Source organism: Phascolarctos cinereus, unplaced genomic scaffold (genome assembly GCF_003287225.1).
Source record: "Phascolarctos cinereus isolate Bilbo 61053 unplaced genomic scaffold, phaCin_HiC Scaffold_2;HRSCAF=192, whole genome shotgun sequence".
NCBI lineage: Eukaryota > Metazoa > Chordata > Mammalia > Diprotodontia > Phascolarctidae > Phascolarctos > Phascolarctos cinereus.
This window is the reverse complement of record NW_027555625.1, coordinates 319,283,092-319,303,048: the sequence shown is the minus strand read 5'-3', so window position 1 is coordinate 319,303,048 and position 19,957 is coordinate 319,283,092. Positions and strand designations below refer to the sequence as shown.

Genomic DNA, 19,957 nt, shown 5'->3' with positions numbered 1-19,957 from the left:
TCGAAATGGGGCACTGGGGAAGAGAAAAGCTGGATGTCGTCGGCATAAAATGGGCCTTCAAGGTCAGATGGCAGAAAATGTTAATTCAGAATGACTATGAGGACTCTCTTAGGCCTACTGTGAAGAAATCACTGTAAATGTCCCTTTTTAAGTCCTTGGAAGATTCAGTTTGAATTTTCTTTAAGAGGGTATGCCCCCATATAGTCATTTATTGGAAGTAACTCAGCCTTTCAACAAAAAAAAGTAACTGTCTAACAAAGGGTACTACAAAAAAATCCAATTGATACAAACAAATTAAAGAATATTCCTTTGAGCTTCAGTTTCCTCATCTGTAAAATAGGGACTATAATATTTTATACTATTTACATTCCTGAGTTATTTCTAGGAAAGCACTTTATAAAACCTTAAAGGGCCCCAGTAATGTGGGTTGTTGTTGTTATTATTGTTGTTACTTAGCAGCTAGATGCCCGGTGGGAGGGGGAGCAACAGCATGGTAGAGGAGGAAGAGAGTAGGTTTCTCAGCAGGAGATCTGGCTTTGACTCTCAGCTCTACCACTAATTCACTTTGACTTACTTATTTGTTGTCTATGGGCCTCAGTTTTCCCAACAAGGGAGTTGAATGGGACAATCTTGCTAAGGTCTCTTGCAGTTTTCAATTAAGGAGTTTCAAGTTAGCCATCCTACAGACACAACTCAAGGGCCATACTCCTCTCCATCTTCTGCTTTCTGTTAAGTTGCATGAAAAGGGAAATTTGATCTCTGAAGAAAAGGAAATTGAAGACATCTGGGGAAATGACTCAGGTGCTAAGCAGAGGAGACGATGAAGTAGATTACTGCAGCCGCTCTACTGAAGCTAAGGGACCTTAAGAAGGGAAGAAAGAGCGGAAGGTTCACTTCAAACCTATGAAAGAAAAAGACACAGTTAAGGCAGAGTCTTATTAAAAGGATCATTACGATACCCAGTTGGCCACAAGTCTTTGCATTGTTTAAGACTTTTTTTTTCCCCCTCAATTATACATTCTATTTCATAGAATCATCTGCCTGGAACAGAAAGGGACCTCAGAGGACATCTACTCCAAGACTTTCATTTTATAAAGAAGGAAACATCAGCCCAGACAGGTTAAGTGACTTTTCTAGGGTAGATGGAATGGAGTAAACATTTATTAAGTGCCTGCACCATCCCAGACACGGTGCTTAGCGCTTTACAAATATTATCTCTTTAGATCCTCTTGACAACCCTGGGGGAGGAGGGTTAGTGCCATTGTTATCCCCATTTTACAGTTAAGGAAACTGAGGCAGGTAGTGATTAAGTGATTTGCCCAAGGTCACACATCTAGTAAATGTCTGAAGCCAGATTTGAACTCAAGTCTTCCTGACCCCAGGTCCAGCTGTCTAATCATAGTGCTTCCTAGCACAAGTAGCAAGCATTAGAAATAGAATATGAGCCCAGGCCTTCTGACTCCAGAATCAAAGCTCTTTCCACTTAGCCGCATGTTTCCTGATTTAAATGTTTATGGTTATATTAATAGTGGGGGGGGAGGGAAGCATTTATTAAGTGCTTACTATGTGCCAAACACTGTACTAAGCACTGGGAGTACAGATAGAGAAAGGAAACAATTCTACCTCACAAAGTTCATGTTCTAATTGGAGGAGACAATACGTAGAGGACAATTCAGTTTCGAGGCAGATGGAAAAGCCAAGTGTCCTTAGGGTTTATTGGCAAAGCCAAGGCTACATGGGTAGAGCAGAAGGCGATGTCCGTGGGTCCAAAGTTAAAGCAGGAGGAGTGATGTAATCTCTTCTTATGTCACCCATTTCTAAAGCCCCCAGAATTCTTGAATATGTATTCACCCTGAGTTGGTTGATTTTTTCACTCTAATATAGAGGTTCAAGCCATTTGTCCTTAGAAAAAAAAATAATCTCCCATTTATATAAAACCCCATCTTTTTAGGCAAAAGATATGTATATAAAAGCATGCAATCATCTTTAACTAAATTAACTGTAACTATGTAAAAACCTGGTTGTTCAGACCATAACCAAGACACAGTGGCAGTTTATCCTAACTACAGACAAAAAATCAGGAGAAACTGATGCTGAGTGAAGTGAGCAGAACCAGGAGAACATTGTACATGGTAACTACAACATTGTGCTATGATAAACTATGATAGCCTTAGCTCTTCTCAGGATACAATGATCCAAGACAATTCCAAGATGTGTGATGGAAAATGCTAACCGCATCCAGAGAAAGAACCGATGGAGTCTGGATACAGATTGAAGCATACTATTTCACTTTCTTTGTTTGTGTGTGTGTATGTGTGTGTGTGTGTGTGTGTGTGTGTGTGTGTATGTAGTTTTTTTTCCTTTTGTTCAGTTTCTTCTTTTGTAATATGATTAATGTGGAAATATGTTTGACATGATTGCACGTGTATAACCTATATCAGTTTGTTTGCTGTCTTGGGGAGGGAAGAACAGAGGGAGAGAGGAAGAAAAGTTTGGAACGCAAATTCTTATAAAATATCAATGTTAAAAACTATCTATACATGTAATTGAAAAAAATACTATTTACAAAAAAAGAAAAACAATCAGAAGAAAATGTCATAAATATTATGTAAGAGGATGAGTCGACTTGGGTCTCCCTGGTGTTCACACATCTGGATGTAGAACGAACATGAACAACTCAGAACTTCATCCAGAGGGGTGGTATACATAATCCCAAACATCTGGTTCTATGGTCCAATCTGGATGTTTGGCAATGCATAGACAAAGACTTTCTTTGCAGAACAGTCAGCATTCAACAGATGCATGTCAAGGAAATGATTGACTGGGATAAATGGAGAAGGGACTGGATCTTGCAGTTCTCAACCAGATATTTTGGCTTCATGCAGCCCCAACTAGTGCCTGCTAAGCTCAGGTGAGACCTTTGAATGATGAGCAGCATCACCCCAGACTCACCCAGGGCACCTTCTTACACCAAATGAGGTCTTGAGCTGAAGCCCAAACACTTGACAGCTATGCTAGCCCACTCCCAAGTGCCTCTGACAGATGGACTCCCAATCTGCATACATCTCACTCTGACACATGCTGACACCGTTAAGTTATTATTAGTACAGATAATGGAGTTATCACCAAGAAGGCATGCATATTTTTTTTTATGTTGTCACTGCAGATTGTTTTGCTGTTAAGGAGAGATTCTATCAAGCATAAATATTTATACTCAGATGCATGTCAGATACTTTAATCAGGAGCTATGCCTAAAACTGGATTGGACTTAATTGAATCTTGGAGCCAAGCACGAAATCAGCTTCATTTGCTTTGGGGTACTGTGTAGATCCATGTAATCAGTGATCCCCTGGGACAAGAGATCTTTTGGGAAATGGGATACTTCTTCATAAGGACAGGCAAAGTATGCAGAACTTGAGAGACAAGATAGGTGTAAGGAGAAGCCTTGTCTACCATGTCAGGGGCAGGAGCTGAGGTAATAGCTTGCTAGGCCCCAGCAGTGCAAGGCCTCACTCCTCTGATAAGTGAACTTCTTCCCAGGGGCCAGCCCTTTAAACCTTGACATCTCTACGGAGGTGGCTGAGACAGGGCCAATTAACCCCATTTGTCTCAGAGGTGTTGGGACAGGGACAGCTGACCAGGAGAAGTAGCAGAAAGCCAATGTCTCCTTCCTCCCAAGCCAAGAAGCATCCATCAGAGGATAACAACTTTCATCATCCCTGACGGGAGCCAAGGTCAAGCCTGCATCCCAATGACAAAAAATTTCATATCCTATTACCAATCCTCTATGCAATCCATTCCCCAGGCCCCGAGCAATCTTGAATATTTAGCCTTGGTAGGTTGGCTCTTTCACTTTAAATCACTCCAGACTCCTTTCCAGATAGAAGCCCAAGTCATTTGTCTTTGGAAAAATAAAATCCCATGAAAACAAATTTCTTGGATTTGTGTCCCTTCTGAGAAGCACCAGGGCCAACTTTTACTCAGGCCTAAGAGGGACAGAGGGTCATGCCCTGTAGTTGGTAATCCTGGGAACATAGGTAAAAGCCACAGCTCCTGGACTAATTAGGTGGGAGAGGGACTTTTGGTTTTCTTCTGCTTTTAAAGCCCTTTGGTGATCCCAGATGTTTTAATTACTGAGGAAAGAGAGTGGATGATTCTGGCCATATGTCTCCATTCCGCATAAATAAATCTAGCGGCCATCCCAGCATAGTTCCGCAGCTCCGTCGACAGTCCCTGTAACACTGACACTGTCGGGCCTAATCACCATCTTCAATCCTTCAGTGAGCATGCTAATTCAGGGAACACGGGGACTGCTATTCCATGAAAATACTCAATCTAGAAACAATTAGGCTAACATTGCCAAAAGAGGACTCCTCTGGGAATTTGGATAAGGTCTATGAGCAGCTTCCCTAAGTGGAAACAGCCTATCAGTTGGTTAGCTGGTACAGTATAGACTGAATCACCCTGTCTCAGTAGGCCAAAAAGAACCTCAAGATACCCAAATGGAAAACTCAAAGGAATGTTCAATCCATTGTCCAGAAAAGCCAGGTGCACCACCTCTTTTGCGAGATTCACCAGCTGCATATGTTCACCTTTCTTAGGTAAATTTGAAAAAGATTCATGAGAATGAACTATTATAGGAAAATCACAGGCTCCCTGGAACTTATTTTCTTCATTTGTAAAATAGGAGGATATGAGTTCCATACTTCCGCCTGGTCAGACTCACTTCTGTAGTACTGGTCTCCATTCCAGCTGCCATAGTAACAGAACAAAATAGATAAGGTAGACAGCACCCAAGCAACTGAGAGAGGACAACCAAGTTGATGAAGTGCCTTGAAGTGATGTCATATAAGGATCAGTTGGAGGAACTATGGATCTGTAGCGTGAAAAAAGAGAAAACTTAAGAAAGGAGAGAGGTAGGATTGAAAACCCTCTTCAAGAATTTAAATGGGTTTTATGTAGAACAGAAAACAACAACAACACTGGTTTGGTTTGACCCCAGAGTGCAGAACCAGCATTAACAGGTAAAAGTTAGAGAGGAAAATGTAGGTGTAATACAAAAATCTCCCTAACAATAAAAGCTATCCCCAAATGGAATGGGTTGTCTTGGAAGATTGTAGGGTCCCCCTCAAAGAGGGGTTCAACTACTTGTCAGCTACATTAAAGTAAGGATTCTTTGGGGCATAACTCTGAATTTCAGTTATTCTTGTTATTCTTTGTATAGCTTGTGGGTATAGCCCACAGAGCTCCAAACCCTACCTAGCACGGTATACAGACAAAGACTAGACTGTTACTTACAAATTTTCCTGTTTTTTTTTTGTTATCTAACACTTTTGGACATTTGATTCAAGTTTGTTAACTTATAAATATGTGCTTTTTCAAAGTGACTATGGACAGCCTCATACTTACAATACTAAGACTGAGAAGGTACTAAATGTTTCTGGCTAGTGATGGAGCTCTGCCTTTTCCTCCATGCCAGAGTACTAGGGAGGAAATGACCAAATTCATATGGTAACCCATTGGTCCCATGATTGGGATTTAAGTCATAGTAGCTCTTACTATCACTTTATCTATCTTGGCTGTCTTATTCTCCAACCAGTCAGAAACCAGACACTTCCGAAGTTAATCCAGGCCTCAGTGTCCAGCTGCTCACCATTCTAACAGACTTGAACAAGAAACAGTATTGAAACAATAAAATATTCAGGACTGGAAAAAAAAAAAAGACCAGCAAAGGAACACAAAGGACAATAGGACACATTTCTGAATGAGTAGAATGTTGTTCTAATCTGTTCCTTGCCCACCCCCAACTCAAGATTGTTTGGAAAGCAGACTCATAATCCAAGAAGGGCAACTTTCCTCTGCAGCCAGAGTGATAGAGAAAGAGTAGAAATTTCAGGGTCACAGCCATGGTCAGAAGATCACAGATTTGGAATTGAAAGTGAGCTCAAAAGCCACCTACACCAATCCCCTCATTTACTAATGAGGAGCTGAAGCCCATGTGACTTGTGATTTGCCCAAGATCACACAGCTAGTAAGTGGCTGAAGTGGGATTTAAATCTAATTCTTCTTGAGAACAAGTCCATCATCTCTCTCCATTATACTGCTCCTGTTGTTATCTGCTGTAGACTTTTCATTGTCTGTCCACTCATGCCTAGTCCCGTATATAGCTTCTGGCTTGGCCTGCCTCAAGAAACAATCATAACTCCCAATCTTGGACTTTTTCATATTTCTGGACTGATTTGCTTCTCGTTCTCCCTTGTCATGAACCTTGGCAGAGACTTCTCCATGCCTGGCAGGTGGGGAAATGTTTTCCCAGTGTTGTTTCAATAAAACCCTTGCTTAGTGGAAGCATTTCTTAACCACCCTTCTCTTTTCCTCCTGAGCAGCAAGCTTCTCTGTCTCTGTCTGTTTCTGTCTCTCTGTCTCTGTCTGTCTCTGTCTCTGTCTCTCCCTCCCTGTTTCTCTCTCTCTCTCTCTCTCTCTCTCTCTCTCTCTCTCTCTCTCTCTCTCTCTCTCTCTCTCTCCCTCTCTCTCTCTGTCTCTCATAAAGAGATGGGAGAAAGAAGGGCATATTCACACACAGACCTTATAACTACTGACTGTGAATGACTCAGTCACATACTATAACTAGATCACATAAAAGTTTGAGACATACATCTTCCTCTGAGTCTCCTGTCTTATTTTACTTTATTTTTCTTTATGTCTTTGCTCACTGTCTTCCTTCTATAAGACAGAGACAGGCAGACAGACAAACAGACAGATTTATAAAGCACTTACCAAGTACCAGGCACTGTGTTAAATGCTGGGAATACAAATACAAACAAGATAGTTCCCCACCCTTAAAGTGTGTACATTCTAATGCAGGAAAATGAACAAAGTGGAGAGAGGATAGGGAAGCATGGCATGACAATGGCTCTGGGCAAGACATGACTATAGCTCAAAATCCCAGGGGCAGAGTCCCCTGGTGAGAAGGAGGGAAGAGGGGAGAAGGTAAGGATGATGGCCTGAGTACAGGCAATATGTTGTGAAGAAATGGCAAAGAGCTCAGATTCCAAGAAAGACACGGTCAAAGCTCATCTCTCTAATGTTCTTAGTGGGAAGTGGGGAAAGAATGTGTGGAGGACAGAGGAGGAGATGAGGATGATCCCCAGCATGTGAAGATAGCATGGGGTGGAGATGGTCAGAAAGTGTGTGCTGCATTTTCTTTCTGTTTACTCATTTATTATTAATGGCCATTTTTGGTTATTGTTAGTTATTTTCAGTCATATTTAACTCTTCACGACCCTATTTGGAGTTTTCTTGGCAAAGATGCTGGAGTGGTTTGCCATTTCCTTCTCCAGCTCATTTTACAGATGATGAACTGAGACAAACAGGGTGAAGTGACTTTCCCAGGGTCACACAGCTGGTAAGTGTCTGAGGCTGGATTTGAATTCAGTAAGATGAGTCTTCCTGACTCCAGACCCAGCACTCTATCTACTGGGCTAGCTGCCCTATTAGTGGTCATGGCTTCCTCCAATTTTAAATTCTCACCAAAATTACCTACCTATCATATTTATTCATGTCACCAGTGACAACAACTTCAGAAACTTCTGTTCTAGGAAGATTAAAACCTTCCTCAGAAAAAGAAGCAGGTCTGCTGATATTCTACTGATTCTTTGATACTTAAAACCATCCATGATTCCACCAGTGAAAACACTTCCAGCACTGATGAGGTCCATACACTAACAGTCAGTTCTTCATGAGTTACTGTGGCCAAAAATATTTAGCACCTGGTGGCTGTTTTATTTTAAAAGTTAATAGGCATGCCTGAATCTCTGTAGCTTGTAAACAGAGAGAAGACATGGTCACATACAGAAGAGAAATCAAGAAACATTGCCGAACAATGGGAACAGTCCTAGTTTTGAAGTCATAGGACCCAGGTTCAAATTCTGACTCTTGTCACTTACTACTTGTGTGACTATGGGGAAATTGCTTTACCTGACTGGGTCTCAGTTTCCCTTTCTGTATTGTGAGAGGATTAGATTATATAATTTTCTCTAGGTTCAGCCCAGTTCTAAATCTCTGATCCTAAGAGAAATAATGAAGATCAATTAAATTTTCTATTATGACAAAGCAGGTAAATTAAAGAGAAGTCACTTCCCTCTCTCAAAGTCTCAATCTTCTGTTCAGCAAAATTATTAGAATGGGCTGGATGGGATCTTCCAGCTCTGGCAATCTGTGGTTCCACTCCTTTTTTGAATGAAAAGGCTAAGGACATAAGGATAGGGGCTGGACGTGTGATTTCTCAGGCATGGGGAGTTCCCTTTACTAATACAAGTCAATGCCTTCTGTGCAATTTATAGAATTAAAGAGTTTCCCAGAGTACTATCTAAAAATCAAATACTACCTATTTCCCTCTTTGCTGCCAGGTTCTTAGAGTAGATTTAGCTGTGAGAGTTACACACAATATGGCATCCCAAAACGAGTGTTCATGGGAAATGACCTGAGGAGCATACTTTGGGTCCACCTCATTTAGGCTCAGGGTTTTCCTGGAAATATGGTGCCTCTTATTTCCACACTGGGGAGGGAGTAGAGACCTGGAGCTTGAGCTCTGTTTTTCTCATTCCACAGCACACTGATTCTGTCTTCCTCCAAATGCATTAAAGAGAATGTATGGATGCTGGATCCCAGAATAGAGCAGTTCATAACTACAATTAACCACTATTAATTAATGGCTGAAAGATAAATGAGTCATTGGATCCATTTATCCCTAGCTTGCAAGTATTTAAATTCACAGTAGGATGCAAGCCCATTTTTCACTGCAGTGAATTAAAACAAGTTAGAATAAGGACTGGATATGGCATATTCCAGTCGACTGTTACATCTCACATTCAGGTTTCTGACCCACTTAGATGGCAAAAGGCAAATAGATAGTAGAAAGCTCCCTGAGACTCAGTTTCATCTTTTGAAAAATGGAAGAGATGGACTAGATAATCTGGATAAGAACTCACATTGGCCTGCCTAAAAATAATAACGATAATAATAATAGCTAACATTTGTATAGCACATACTATGTTCCAGGAACTGTGCTAAGCACTTTATGACTTCCTCATTTGTACCTCACAGTAACCCTGGAGGCAGGTGCTATTTTTATCCCATTTTACAGATAAAGAAACTGAGGCAAACAGAAGATAAATTAGTTGTTCAGAATGACACAGTTAGGAGGTATGTGAGGCCAGATTTGAACTCAGGTCTTCCTAACTCCAAGCCCAGCACACTACCCACTGCACCACCTAGCAGTGCCTATGGATTCTAAATGTAGAACCTTTCAGTGTTCTAACGTTCCCATAAAGTACAAAGCTTCTGGTGTGTAAGCAGCCAAACTGTTCCTTCTAGTTCAGGATTGAATCCTGCCATCCTCCCGTCTCCATCCAAAGTTACTCTTCATAACTCTTGTTCTAAAACATGTTTTCTCTGCTGACTAAGGTCTCAATTCTCCCAACCAGTGACTTTTTGATTCCCTATACAAGGCATCATGTAAACAACCATAGCATAGTGGACAGTGTTGAACTTGGAGACAAGAAGACCCAGGTTTAAATACCTCCTTAGTTAGCTATATGACCCTGGATAAGTCACAAAGGTCTAGGTTCAAATCTTGCCTTCAGCACTTATTAGCTATATCACCCAGGGCAAGTCACTTAACCTCTTTGAGCTTCAGTTTCTTCATCTGTAAAATGACAGGATTGGACTTAGTGGCTTTTGAAGTCCCTAAATATATATGTTCCTAAAATTTTATCTGAGCGTCAGTTTCCTCACTTATTAAATGTCATTAATAATAGTACCCATGTCACAGGACTATTTGGAGAAGAAAATGGCAAACCACTCCAATATCTTTGCTAAGAAAACCTCAAATGGGGTCGTGGGGAGGTGGACAGGACTGAAACAACTGAATAACACAAGGTTATTGGGAGGATCAAAAGAGATCATTTAATAAAACACTTTGCCATTCTTAAAGGCCTAGACAAATATGGCTGTTATCATCAGGTAGGCACAAATAGAATCTGGAAAATTAAAAAAAAAAAAGAAAAGCAAGAACTATAAACATACCTGTTCTTCATTAAAATAAAAGGGAATTGTGATTTGTTAAGCATTTGATCATTCAGTTTTATCTGGAGACCAATTTGCCTATCTCTTGTGAGCAGGCATGAGGCAAACACAGCATTTAAAACTCTTCCATTTTATGTTCAAGGTATTTTTAAAGTATTGGGGTGGGGTGGAGAGCTCAGCTCTTTCAAGATAACTGAGGTTTTCAGTGGGTAGAAAAGATGTCTTTTCATAAAAGAAAACTTAAATCTGCTGGGAGTTGGGAGTGTTGCTTTAGTCAAGCAGCCTAGAATTTATCCAAAATCTGAGCTTCTCATCACAGAAACGCAGGCATCCTGGCCATGACAGCTGATTGGAAGAAAATTAGTATAAAGTTTCAGAGAGGGCATAAGAAAGGAATAGTTTCTGTTCTGTTCTGCCTTGGAAGAGGAAAGATAAAGGAAAGACATAGTTTGAGACCTTACTGATTCTAGTAATTTCATAGGCTCAAACTTGAAAGGATATCTAACATGTTGGATGACAGGTTCAGGATCCAAAAAGTTATTGGTGAGATAGAACAATGAACCAAATCTATTAAGATGAGTTTCAATAGAAATAAAATTAAATATGTATGTGTGTGTGTGTATATATATATATATATATATATATATATATATATGTATATGTATATGTATATGTATATGTATATGTATATGTATATGTATATGTGTATGTATATGTTAATGTAAAGTCCTACACTTGGGTTCCAAAAACTAACTTCACAACTACAAGATGGGGAGACATGGCTAGACAACAGTCTATAAGAAGAAAACCTCAAGGTTCTAAAGGGCTGCATAAGAATCAATAGTACAATATAACAGCCAAAATAACCTATAATGATCTTAGTTTGCATTAAGAAAGGAAGAGCATCCAGAATGCAAGAATACATAGTCATTTTTTTACTCTGCTCTGGTCAGATCACAGCTGGAGTATTGCGCCAGTTCTGGGCACCATATTGACAAGTTGAAAGCATTCAGAGAAAGATAACCAGACTGGTAAGAGTACTAGAAAACATATGCAAAGATCAATTGAAGTAATTGGAAGGATTTAACCTAGAGAAAGAGACTTCAGAGAACATAGTAGCTATCTTTAAGTATCTGAAGGTTTGTCGTGATCATCTGTGGTTGTCCAGTTCATCTCTATACTGACCTCTACTCTCAAATCCCTTGACCCTTTGTCCTAGCCACATTCACACCTTGCCAAGCCCCAACTCTGGATCACTCCTACCATCTGAGCCTCTTGCCCTACTCATGTGTTACTCTATCAAGTTAACAGGGTTTGCTATAAATTTGTTACCTAATTTTAAGTCCACACTGAAGTTGATAATCCTGTTTTTTTTCCGTTTATTCTCTATCTCATTACCCAGAAAGGATTTTCTCTTCTCTTTTCATTTCCCATATCACCTCCTCCTCCCACTCTCTCTTAACTGAGGACTTTGCCTCATACTTTACTGAGACCCTTTATAGAGATAATTCACTACGATCTCCATTTTCTTCTTTCTCTTTAACTCAGATACTCTTGGTATCATCCCTTATTCCCGCTTCCTTTACTCCAGTCTCCTTGCCAAGCCCATTCCTTCCCCATGTACTCTTTATCCCATTTCTTCCCATATACTCTAGCAAATTGCCTCTACATTCATCCCTTTCTTCTCTAATCTTCAGTTTCTTCCTATCTACTGATTGCTTCCCTACTGCCCACAAACATGTCCACCTCCCTATCCTTTTTTTTTTTGGCTAAACAATGGGGTTAAGTGACTTGCCCAGGGTCACACAGCTAGTAAGTGTTATGTGTCTGAGATCACATCTGAACTCAGGTCCTCCTGACTTCAGGGCCGGTGCTCTATGCACTGTGCCATCTAGCTGCCCCCACCTCCCTATCCTTAAAAACCTTGCCCTATACCTTGCCATCCCCCCAGGTTTTCAGCCTATACCCTTCCTTCCTTTCACAACTAAACTCCTCAGAAAAAAAAAAGCAAACTACATTTCCTTTCCTTTTATCCTCCTCTCAGCCCTGTACAATCTGACTTTTAACCTCCTCTCTCAAGGGAAACCTCTGTTTCTGAAGTTACTAATAATCTCTTACTTGCTAAATGTCTTGGCTGTTTCTTAATACTTATCCTTCTCAACCTCTCTTTACCATTTGACAGTGTTTGACACCTTTTCCTCCTAAATATCCTCTCCTTTGGGGATTATTATGCACAGTTCTCTTTGCTGTCCTACATGTTTGCTCCTTATTTTTCTTATTTATTGGTTCTTCATCCATATCACACCTCCTAACTGCAGGTGTACCTCAAAAGTCTAACCTCAACTCTCTTCTCTTTTTCTTCTATACACTCTCACTTAGTGGCCTCATCACTTTCCATGGGTACAGTTATTATCTCCATGCAGACGACTCCTAAATCTATAAGTCTAGCCTTAATCTCTCTCATACATCTTTAACTGCCCATTGTATATTTGAAAGAGCATGCCTACTAAGTATCTCAAATTTCATACAACCAAAACAAAACCCATTATCTTGGGGCAGCTAGTGCATAGAACACTGGCCCTGGAGTCAGGAAGACCTAAATTCAAATCCAGCCTCAGACACTTACTAGCTGTGTGACCCTGGGCAAGTCACTGAACCCATATTGCCTTGCCAAAAAAAAGTACCACATTATCTTCCCTCCCCACCCAAAAAAAAACCACTTTTCTTCTGAATTTTTTTCTTCAGAAATCTACATGGCACTACTATCTGTACAGGTACCCAGGCTTAAAATTCACCATCATCTTCAGCTTCCCATTCTCTCCCATACCATATAGCCAATCAGTTGCCAAATCTTATAACTTCAAACATTACACATCTCATATCCGTCCCCTTTTTGCTACTCACAATGTTACTGTCTTAGTTCGGGTCTCCATCATATGGACTACTTCTATAACTTCCTAAGTCTCATCCTATTTCAATTCATCCTCTTCCTAAATTCATAATCTTCCTAAAGTTCAGGTCTGATCAAGTCATTCCCCTACATCATAAACTCTAATGGCTCCCTATTGCCTTTAGGATAATAACAGAAATAATAGCTAATATTTATATTTTTAAGTAAAGAGATTGCTTTATATATTAAATTTTTTACACAATAAATATTTGCAAATTAAAAAACTTTAGAAATATTTACTATATAAGGGCAAAATATATTAGAAATGTGTAAAGCAAAGAAAGGCAAGCCTTTGAATCCTCAGCACCTAGAACAGTGTCTGGTGCATAATGGGACCTCAATAAAATGGTTATTGATTAATTATTGGTTGTTTGGCCAAAGAAGGATTAGACTTCTGCTCAGCTCCAGAAGGGTTCAAGTAGTTGATTGCAGAGAAGCAAATTTAGACTTCATATTGGGAAATCTTCCTAAAGAGCTCTCCAAAAAGGGAGCACACCACCTCAAGAGACAATGGAGCCTCCCTCATTAGAGTTAACTGGACAACCCCTTGTTGAGAAGGTGGATTCATAGGTACAAGTTGGATTAGACAGCCTCTGAATATCTTTCTGAGTTTTTATAAATAGGACTGGATATTGGAGCCTCGTCTAATCCCTTCATTTTACAGTACAGAAACCAAAGAATAGACAGACCTTTACCTATCCACAATCACATAGGTAGTGAATACAGATTCAGTGGTGTCATATCCAAGCTTCTTGGCTAGGATAGGAAATGAGTCAAGGGAACATAGCCTATGAGCATCCCTGCCTCTGGGAAGCAAATCAGAGTATGGTTGCAACCAATGTTTTTGTTCAGTGGGGACTAGTAGCAATTTAAGTTATTTGGTATGCTACAGAGTATGTATTTCTTTAAACCTTGCTCTAAATGGATTTCTTTTAATGATTTCTCATTTATACAAATTAACAAATGAGATTAGTTAAAGTGCATTTTTATCTAAATTCTTAACCAACAATATCAATTTATACCTTCCCTCCAGATATACCTTTAATAAATTTTGGCACATTTATATAGTCTGCATCCATCTCCTTCTTCATGGAGAATTTTTTTTTTTAGCCTGCAAAGGGTAAAAGGAAATTTAATGGTTAAGGTGGAACTAAGCCTAGGATAAGCAAGAAGTTAGTAAGTTGAATACTTGGCTATCTAAATCTGAATCCAGATTCAAATGAATTATATCTTAGCTTACTTATTTACTAAGAGGGGAAAAAACGAATATATTACTGTAGAACCATTGTTGGTGTTCTTTTAGAAATTAGAAAGAGTGAAAGAGGTGCCAGCAGTCTGGAGACAGTCAATTGCTCCAATTTATAAATATGGGAAAATGGTGCATTCCAGAAACTACAGATCAATAAACATTACTTTGACCTCTGGAAAAATGCCAGCACAAATTATTAAATAGATGACTTATGAGTATTTTTAAAAGAAAATAGTTATCACTAGAAGTCAGCATGGGTTTAGAAAGAACAAATTGTGTGAGAGACTGTCTTTATTCTATTTTTAAGTAGTGTTACTAGAATGATAGATCAAAAGAATATCACAATTATAGTACCACACAGTTTCAGCAAGATATTTCAGTCTTTTAAGATATCCTTGTAGAATAGTAATGCAGTATAGCCAGGTATATTTGTAGATGGCTGAAGCAAAGTAATCCTTATTGATAGATCAATGTCAATCTAGAATGATGTCCCTAGTGGAAGACCACAGGTCTCTTTCTATGTGACCAAATCCAGTTGAACATTTTTAACAATAACTTGGGTGAAGATATAGAATTTATACTTAATAAATTTCCAAGAGGCACGAAACTGAAATGAATGGTTAATTCATTGGATAAGGAACTTTTTCTAATATCTATATACAGGATAGAATAATAGGCCAAATCTAACAAGATGAAATTTAGTAGGAAAAAATATAAAAGTACTGAAATTCGATATCTTTTTCAAAGTCAATTACACAAGCACAGGATGAGAAGACTGGACTAAGCAGTAGTTCATCTGAAAAAGGCCAGGGGATTTCAGCTGACCTCAAGTCAGCAGTGTGAGGCAACATGACATACTGTAAAAATGTGGTCAGAGAATTGAGAAATCTAGGTTGTCGTCCCGGCTCTGTCACTATCTATCTGTGTCATCTTCAGAAAGTCACTTGGATTCTCTGGGTTTCAGTTGCCGCATGTGTAAAATGAAGGCGATAGATAAGATGCCTTTGAATGTCCTTTCTGCCTCTAAAACCCCAGGATCCTAGATAGGCAGCGTCTAGGTCAAGGGAGGTAATGGTCTCACTGTCTTCTGTACCAGTTAGATCATATTTCTAGTAGTGCATTCTGCTTGGAACATTGCTATATTATAACAGGTCAAGAGGAATAGACAAACTGGAACACATTAGCAGATCAGAATGGTCGAGGGATTCAAAACCACATCACGTGAGGATCAATTTAAAAATCTGGGGCCATTTAGCCTGGGGAAGATGGAGGGAGGGGACATGGTAGCAGTTTTCAAATATCTGAAGGTCTATCATGAGGAAGAGAAGGAGAACTAATTCTATATTGTTCTTAATGGAATAGCTACCAATGGGAACTGTTGGAGAATAGATTTTATCTCAATAATATAAAGATTGTTATTGTTCTGTTTCTTTTCAGTTGTGCCTGACTCTTTGCAACCCCATTTGGGGTTTTCTTGGCAAAGGTACTGGAGTGGTTTGCCATTTCCTTCTCCAGCACATTTTACAGATGAGGAAACTGCAGTAACCAGGGTTAAATGACTTGCCCAGGGTCTGTCCTCCCCAATGATTAAGGCTATTTAAAAAAAAATGAGTAGTGAGTTCCCCTTTACTAGAAGTGTTCAACATATCTAGACAACCACCTGTCAGGAATATTGTAGAAAGGATTTCTACATGGAGTAGGAATTTGGACGCATAATCTCTAAACTCCCTTCCAACCCTGAGAGTGTATAATTTGACCCCAGACTGTTCAGGACTTTCTTATCTTCAGATCTGCTGCCTTCAGGTAGCTCCTCCTCTTACTCTCCTTAAAACTTGCTTATCCTGTGTCCCATTCCCATCAGACTGAGTGGTTGAGAAACGAATCCCAGACCAGATGTTAATGGCTGATAATGACTTTGCACACCACCCTGTGGGAAGGATGACACATTTGGCAGGTGCTTTTCTAGACCTTGCCCCAAAGAGTGACTATGCCTAGGATTTGGGTGCAGGGGCAGGTGGGTAGGGGATATAGTTTGGGGGAAGAAGATTCTTCCTGGCCAACCTTCTAGCTACTGGTCCTGTCTGTGATCACTCCTTAGACTAATGTGGCAAAGGGGGGAGTGGGAAGGGGAAGCAGGAAGAAAAATACAGAAAGCATATGGACCGTGAAATAAAGCATATGGACGGAGTCTTCAAGTACATGGCCACCCATATGCTCCTGAGCCTGGCTTACTCAGCCTCCTCCTCTCTGCCCCCTCCCTCTGCATTTGGGACCCAGTTCAGGAAGCTTCCTCCCATTTCTTCCCCTCCCCACTTTCCCACCCAGTCTGCTTCACTTGGCCCCCTCTCCCTCCTCCTCTCACTCCCAGACTGGCTCATTCATCCCTCCTCTCCCCCTCGCCTCTGGCTGGTTCATACATCAGATTCTTCCCACCATCCAGGAGAACTGAACCCATCCATGTGTGATTAATACACTGAACTTCCCTGCTGCCCAGAGAGATGCCAGGTACAGGTGGATAAAGGCTGGGCTTAATTGGCATGGGGAAAGAGAGAGCAATAACCTTTGCTCCAGCTCTGTCTTTAGACTCTAGTTTTCTGCTTTTTATTATCAGCTTTCCTCCCAAAATAGCTCTCACATGACAGACTTGACCTTTTAGACCAGAATAGGACCCCACCTACCCACCCATAACAGGGAAAATTCACAAGCTGCTTTGTGACCTTGGGCAAGTCACTTTACCTCAGTTTTGTCCCTTGTAAAATGAGAGAGCTGCCCCAGATGATCTTTAAGATCCCCTCCACTGTGATATGTGTAAGGTGGATTAGATTGTCTCCCAAGCCTCAGGGGGTAGAACTAGGAGGAAGGAGTAGAAGTTGTAAACGCTTGCGCCAAAGCCAGCTACTCAAGTGGCCCTTTCCACCTCTGTCCCAGCGCCCCACCCCAGTCCCTCTTCCTCCCAGGCCCCACTGGGAATGCCTCACCTACCTGGGCCCAGAGTGGCAGGGGCAGGTGACCTGCAGTCCTCTGAAGTGAGGAGTGCGTGCAAAGGGGGAAGGCCCTGGGAAATCTATGGAGGCTCAAATGCTTTGGTGCTGCGAGGTGGGTGGAGTGGGTAGTTTTCAGGTCATCAAGATGCTGGCCTTTGAGGTGAGAACCATGATCAAGCCCTTGGCTTCCTCAAGCCAGGCTGCTTGAGAAAGATGCCAGGTTTCAGGCATATCAGAACTCCCTGCCTCGACTGCCAGGTGCCTCCATTGTAGCAGAAGCCAGACCACCACCTTCAGATCCTGCAGCCCATTGTGAACAATGAGGAATGGACTGACACCATGCAGTAAGTTCCAGGCTCAGGAGGTGTAGGGGAGTGCGAAGAGCCAGGAAGACTCACAATTGGCTGAGTGGTGGCTAAAGACTGCTTACCTCCAGGACCGACAACCTGTGGTGATCCACTCTAGCTCAGGCCTGGTGCTACCCAAAGAAGACTTTGTAGATTCCCAGGGTCAGCTTCAGTTTGCAGCCAAACTCATAGAAGGAGCTTTGGATTTCAAGGCCGTGATTGACAATGAGATTCTGCCAGGGGAATATCTTGGAGGAAAGCCACTGCATATGAACCAGTACTACCAGAGCCTCTCTTCCTGCCAAATTCCAAGCCCCAAGCAGGACTGGATCATTAACTACAGCAAGACATCTAAGCCCCCTAACATATCACCATTGTGCACGATTTCCACTTTTCTGGGTTGGCCGTGTACCACAGTGATGGGACACCCTTTACCGCAGATCAGATCTTCAAACAACTGGAGAAGATCTGGAACTAGTCCCTGCAGACCAAGAAGGAGCCCACTGGCATTCTCATTGCCAATCACTGAAAGACCTGGGCCAAGGCTTACAGTAACCTCCTCAAAGACAAAACAAACAAGGCTTCAGTGCATTCGATGCAGAAGAGCATCTTCACTATGTGCCTGGATGTGCCCATGCCATGGGTCTTGGAGGACATATACAAGAGTCAGGTGGCTGGCCAGATGCTGCATGGTGGAGACAGCAAGCAAAACAGTAGAACCACTGGTTTGATAAAACTCTGCAGCTCATCTTAGCAGAAGAAGGTTCCTGTGGTCTCATGTATGAACACACTGCTGCAGAGGGACCCCATCGTGGCACTCCTGGCCACATCATGGAGTTCTGGAAGAAACCAGAGCTTGTGAGGTGACCCATGATTCCCCTAGCTATGCCCCAGAAGCTGTGCTTCAATAACACCCCTGAGATTAAGGATGACATTGAGAAGGCCAAGCAGAACCTCATCATCATGGTACAGGACCTCAACCTTACAGTGTAGTGTGCCATCACTTTGGGAAGAGTCTCCCCAAGTCAGAGAAGATGAGCCCAGATGGTTTCATCCAGGTGGCCCTACAGATGGCCTATTACAGGATCTATGGCCAAACCTGTTCCACCTATGAGAGTGTCTCACTCCGAATGTTCCACTTGGGCCACACTGACACCATCTGTTCCAATTCTGTTAATTCCTTCAACTTTTTCAAACCCATGAATGACACTGACGTGATAGAGCAAATGAAGGTAGATCTTCTGAGGAAGGCAGTGATGACACACAGATCATACGCTATCCAAGGGGAAGCCCTTGACCACCACCTACTGGGCCTAAATCTTCAAGCCATCCAGGATCTAGTGAGCATTCCTGAGATCTTCATGGACACATCCTATGCCCCTGCACTTTAAACTTTCTACCAGCCAGGTCCCTGCCAAGACCAACTGTGTCGTGCATGTGCTTTGGGCCGGTGGTACCGGATGGTTATGGTGTCTCCTACAACTCTGTGGCTATGCACATCAGCTTTGTGATTCTGTCTACAACAGCTGTGCCAAGACCAATGCTGCCCATCCTGCTCAGTACCTGGAGAAGGCCCTGTGGGAAATGTGTTCCTTGCTGCAGAAACACCCACGAGTCAAGCTGTGAGCCATGTCTGAGATGAGGATATCTCTTCTTCAGGAGAAGAGATTCTGGGAGAAAGACAGGAGTGGAGGGATAGGGTCTGTCTTGACATAGGCCTCTGAACTGCTGGGGCCTCAGGAGTAAAAGGACTTCCCAATAAAGCAAATTCAGGTCCCCAGCCTGGCACTACATATAATACCATCTTCACCAGCCAATTCCGCCACTGCCCAGGACATCAGATCTAATTTCCTCTACCTTTTGGTTCCTCCTGAAACCTCATTTCCATTACCCTCCTGGGATACAGGCTTACTTCCTGCCCCACCCAACTCTTCCTACCATCTTGATACAGCTCCATGTGGGCCCAGCACAAAAAGGATCCATTGCCCCACAGCCCTAGCTCAGAGCCACACCAAATTTAGCCTGACCTTCACCATCCAGCTTCCTTAGCTGCTATAGTTGTGAGGGAAGAAGTGGGAAGTATCTCAGCTACCCCACTCTCCCTAGTATACTGGGACCAGGGCTAGGTTTGGATTTCAGAAGTCAAGTGCCTTTAATAATATCATTTTCCCTGTTGTTCCCATCCTAGGAGTTCCCCATTCTCCCTGATCCCTAGCCCATGGTGGTAGAAGCCCCCCTGGTACCATCTATAATAGGAATTCTTGAGCTATTAGGTCAGGTCTGGGCTGCATCTGACATTGGCTATGAGCCTCAATTCCAAATCCTCTGTCTTGGAGAAGAG

General features: G+C 41.7%; 1 long non-coding RNA gene and 1 pseudogene across 1 annotated transcript in view; both read left to right on the top strand.

Annotated features, from left to right (window-relative positions):
- Positions 1 to 4,800: 4,800 nt before the first annotated feature.
- The window catches only part of LOC110211330 (uncharacterized), a 55,765-nt gene continuing 40,608 nt past the window's right edge, over positions 4,801 to 19,957 (top strand). The window contains exons 1-2 of the long non-coding RNA XR_013484362.1: positions 4,801 to 4,916; positions 11,040 to 11,117. This is a non-coding gene — a long non-coding RNA (uncharacterized LOC110211330). The remainder of the gene's footprint in view (positions 4,917 to 11,039; positions 11,118 to 19,957) is intronic.
- LOC110211329 (carnitine O-acetyltransferase pseudogene) lies at positions 17,415 to 19,242 on the top strand (annotated as a pseudogene).